This window comes from Harpia harpyja, chromosome 5 (assembly GCF_026419915.1).
Source record: "Harpia harpyja isolate bHarHar1 chromosome 5, bHarHar1 primary haplotype, whole genome shotgun sequence".
Lineage (NCBI taxonomy): Eukaryota > Metazoa > Chordata > Aves > Accipitriformes > Accipitridae > Harpia > Harpia harpyja.
In genome coordinates this window covers 30,764,562-30,769,717 of record NC_068944.1, presented here as the reverse complement: position 1 = coordinate 30,769,717, position 5,156 = coordinate 30,764,562, and positions in this window count along the sequence as shown.

The window sequence follows — 5,156 nt, the reverse complement described above, 5'->3', positions numbered from 1 at the left end:
AGGAACTTCTACAAAAACTGTTTCTTGTACATGAACTAGTTTATAAAGATAAGCATGCCTATTTCTGAAGGGACCTGGATTTTTAAATTTTAATTGAAGTGTTTTTGCAATGTTACACTGCCATAACACTAGGAGTACTTGTCCTTGCAGCACGAGCAGTGGTGAGTTCTAGCTGAAGTTTTATAGCACAAGCTGGCCAGTTTTCTGTGGGGCTTTCTTAGTGCTTCTGAAATGATCACAGAACACTTGGTGAATTCAAGATCTTAAAAGTACGAAGTGTTACTCTGTCATCTCCCTGATAAGTTGTAAAAAATACACAGTGCCTATTTTCAAAACCTCCTAAGGAAACCCAATGGCAGCAGATAACCCAAACTTCCATGTGTTTGGCAGTCATAAAGCTGCAGGATATATTAGTATGGCAGGGACTGTATGATCCCTATGATACTATGATTGAGGGACCAGTGGAATATCGGCTTTGATTATCTGGCTTCAAGGGAAGAGGTAAATGCACAGAATGGTGGAGGTCGGAAGGGACCTCTGGAGGTCATCTGGTCCAACCTCCCTGCTCAAGCAGGTCCACCTACAGCTGGTTGTCCAGGACCAGATGGCTTTTGAGTATCTCCAAGGATGGAGACTCTATAACGTCTCTGGGAAACCTGTTCCGATGCTCAGTCACCTTCACAGTAAAAACGTGTTTCCTGGTCTTCAGATGGAGTGTCCTGTGTTTCAGTTTGTGCCCATTGCCTTTTGTCCTGTCACTAGGCAGCACTGAAAAGAGCCTGGCTCTGTCCTCTATGCACCCTCCCTTCAGGTATTTATATACATAATAAGATCCCCCCTGAACCTTCTCTTCTCCAGTCTAAACAGTCCCACATACCTCAGCCTTTCCTCATAGATGAGATGCTCCAGTCCCTTCAACATTTTCATGGCCCTTCATTGGACTCCCTCCAGTATGTCCATCTCTCTCTTGTACTGAGGAGCCTAGTACTGTGCACAGTACTCCAGGTGTGGCCTCACTAGTGCTAAGTAGAAGGGAAGGATCACCTCCCTCAACTCCTCCTAATGCAGTCCAGGTTGCCATTAGCCTCCTTTGTGACAAAGGCACATTGCTGGCTCGTGTTCAACCCGGTGTCCACCAGGACCCCCAAGTCCTTTTCTGCCAAGCTGCTTTCCAGCTGGGTGGCTCCCAGCATGTATTGTTGCATGGGGTTGTTCTTCCCCAGGTGCAGGACTTTGCATTTCCCTTGAACTTCATGGGCTTCCTGTTAGCCCATTTCTCCAGCCTGTCAAGGTCCCTCTGAATGGCAGCATGACCCTCTGACATATCAGCTACTTATCCCAGTCTTGTGTCATCAGCAGACTTGCTGGGTACACTGCCCCATCATCCAGATGATTAATGAAGATGTTAAACAGGACTGGACCCAATATTGACCCCTGGGGTACACTGCTAGTCACTGGCCTCCAACTAGACTTCGTGCTGCTGATCACTGCCCCCTGGGCCTGGCCTTTCAGCCCATTTTCAATCCATCTCACTGTTTGCTCATCCAGCCCATACATCAACAGCTTCTCTATGAGGATCTTATGTGATACAGTGTGAAAGGCCTTACTGAAGTCCTGGTAGACAATGTCCACCACTCTCTCCTTATCTACCAGGCCAGTAATTTCATCACAGAAGTTTATCAAGTTGGCCAAGCATGACTTCCCCTTGGTGAAGACATGCTGACTACTCCTGATGACTTTCTTGTTGTTCATGTACCTGAAGAATGGTTTCCAGGATGAGCTGCTCCATCACCTTCCCGGGGATTGAGGTGAGGCTGACCAGCCTGTAGTTCCCTGGGTCGTCCTCCTTGCCCTTCTTGAAGATAGGAGTGACATTTGCTTTCCTCCAGTCTTTGGGCACTTCTCCCAGTCGCCATGATCAATCAAAGATTGTCATTGCAAGTGGCCTTGCAATGACATCTGCCAGCTCCCTTGGCACTTGTGGGTGTATCCCATCAGGGCCTATGGACTTAGGTATGCCCGGTTTGCTTAAGTATTCCCTGACCTGATCATCTTCCACCAAGGGTACATCTTCCTTCAGCCTTTCCCGTCGGTCTCTGTGACCTGGGATTCCTGAAGGACAGTCTTACTAGTAAAGACTGAGGCAAAGGTGGCATTCAATACTGCAGCCTTTCCATGTCCTGTGTAACCAGGTCCCCTTGTCCTGTTGAGGAATGGGTCCACACTTTCCCTAGTCTTCTTTTTGTGACCTATGTACTTACAGAACTTCTTGTTGTCGTTGACATCCCTGGCCAGATTCATTTCCATTTGGGCTTTAGCTGTCCTAACTGCATCCCTGGATGCTAGGATGTTGTTTCTGTACTCTTCCCACGTTACCTGTACTTGCTTCTACCTTCTGTATGCTTTTTGTGTTTGACTTTTTTCCAGGAGGTCCTTGTTCATCCATGTAGGCCTCCTGGCATTTTTGCTTGACTTCATATTCATTGGGATGGAGCTCTCTTGAGCTTGAAGCAGGTGATCCTTGAATATTATCCAGCTTTCTTGCCCCCCTCTTCCTTCAAGGTCCTTATCCTGTGGGACTCTTCCAAGCAGATATTTGAAGAGACCAAAGTCCGCTGTCCCGAAGTCCAGCTTTTTGCCCTGCTCTGTCCACTCAGGATCCTGAGCTCCACCGTTTTATGGTCACTGCAGCCAAGGCTGCTGTCGACCTTCACATCCATGATAAGACCCTCCTTGTTGGTGAGTATGAAGTCCAGCAGAATACCTCCCTCGCTCCTCTATCACTTGTGTCATCGATGCTCCCCAGGAACCTCCTGGATTGCTTATGACCTTCTCTGTTGCCCCTCCAGCAGATATCAGGGTGATTAAAGTGCCCCATGAGGACCAGGGCCCGTAAACGAGAGGCTGCTTCTAGCTGTCCATAGAAGGCCTCACCCACTTGTTCTTCCTGCTCAGGGGTCCCGTAGCAGACACCCACTACCTTGTCACCCATACCAGTCTGCTCTGTAATCCTGACTCATAAGCTCTCAGCTGGCAAGCAGCAAACTTCTCTAGACAACAGGTCGGGTTGGCAGGTGTGGGTGTGTCCGTCCCTTGCAGCAGGGAGTCTCCCACTGCTGTCACTCGCTGCTTCCTCTGGGTGCTTCTGCATGGCTCAGGGTCAGTCAGCCCAGATGCTTCTCTTGACAGCACACCTGATTCCTCCTCAGCTTTGAGGGCAGCAAACCTGCCTCAGTATTCACCTGCCGTCCATATTCAGGCAACAGACGCGTTTCAGCTATAGCTCATATAGAGGGTTCCACTCCTTCCAGCTCTGCATTATCTGATGCTGTGGGGCCTGTAAGGGGAGGAGGAGTGTGGGCACACAGGCAGCGTGGAGGGGGTCCGTGTGTCCTGGCACTCCAGGCTGCCTCGTCGAGCAGCAGGTGTCAGAGGGCTGAGCTCAGCATTTGTGTGCTGGCCATACTCATGAGACGGAGGGTTGTTACAGCCACAGTGCTGAGTGCTGGGGCAACTGAGCTGGGAAGAAACTGGCAGGAGGGGAGAGAAAAAAGGCCTGAAACTGAGTTGAGTCACCTCACCTCAACCTCAGTCAACCTCAAGTTGAGGCTATAACTAAGCACCATGATGAAAAAGCGATTTGAAGCCTCCCACTGATCTTGCTTTTTTTCCTGGTTTTAAGTATTTTCCTGGAGGGAGGGTAAGGGGGCAAAGTATTCTTTTATCAGAAGGCTATTACACAAGGTGCTGTTCTTGCTTTTTTAGTCCCACTTAGAGCCTTCTGAATGCATCTAAGGCAAGCTTTTCAGATTAAAAGGACTGTGTTATTAGAACAGAAGTGCACCTGAGATGAGAAAGGCACCAACTTTTCTAATAGAGTTACTTATACTGAAAATAGACTACCATGAAATCTGTTGTTGTTTGCCATGGTTTTTGTTTAGGCCTTACGACATTAGTAGATTTATTTTTCTTAGAGGACAGTGTATGTTTTCCCATGAACATTGTTGATTTCCGCCCAAATATTCATTGATTATTACCCTTCAGTATATATCCATTTCAAGTGGAACAACAGGAATATTCATTCAAACCTCTGTAATATCTTCAGATAAATCTGTGACATTAAAAAAAAGGTTACGTAGAAAAATCAGATTTGCTAGATTAAAAGTTGCCCAGGTAATACTGATGATCAGCAAACCTAAGCAAGGAGATCTACAGAAGTGATACATTGTTTTGCACAGTTTTCAAACATCTAGAGTCTTGTTTTGGCTGGAGCACATTGAAAACTCTGTATGCAATGCTTTCCATCAGGAAGTACCTTGAAGAAAGCTGCAACCCCAAAGTACTAGCTTTGTATGTTTTGGAGAACCAACGTTATTTATGTTCAAGTAACTCACAAAGTGATTTGTTTTGTTCTCTGAGCCCAGGCTCCTTCCTCATACAATTTCAGGTCTTGTCCTCTTTAGCTCTAGCCTCCAGATTCCTCTCTTACCCTAGTTGTCTCTTCCCCTTTGCTTGCTTTGTTCTCAGCCCTGGCCCCAGGACATGTCTCTGTGTAAATACTGGTATCATCTCTTACCTCCCAAAAGGTCTCTGTATTTTTTTTTTCGTATGTCAAACATCTTTGTTGCAATTTACCCTCTCTTCTTCCAGTTCAGCTCCTGTGTCATCTGCGTCAGAGTGGGCTGTCTGCATACTGGGAGAGGTGGTACAGGGTATATGAGAAAAAAGCAAATAACTTCACGTAAGCATCTAAAAATGTAGACATCTACAAATGAGGTAATCATCCTGCAGGGAATTTATAGTTAGCAGAGATTTAGACAATGGAGTTTTGGATCATGATTCATTTAATCTGAAGATAAAGGTCTCTCTTTGGTCAAACGAATCTCACTTGTGTACCTAATTTCAGTTATGAAGCCTATGGTTACAGTGACAACTGAAAGGAAAGCCTTGATCAGCCTCAAAGATTCTTAGACGAAACATGCTTCAGAAAGGTCATTCTTTACATATGAGCCAACAGACACTAATCAGTTATTTGCAAAGTGCAAATCAGACTTATGATTTGATAAAGTGTGACAGGCATGATACCAATACACATATGCCTGACAGTAGAGTAATCCTTGGGAAATAGTCAAACTTTTATTTAAAAAGCTAGAGAC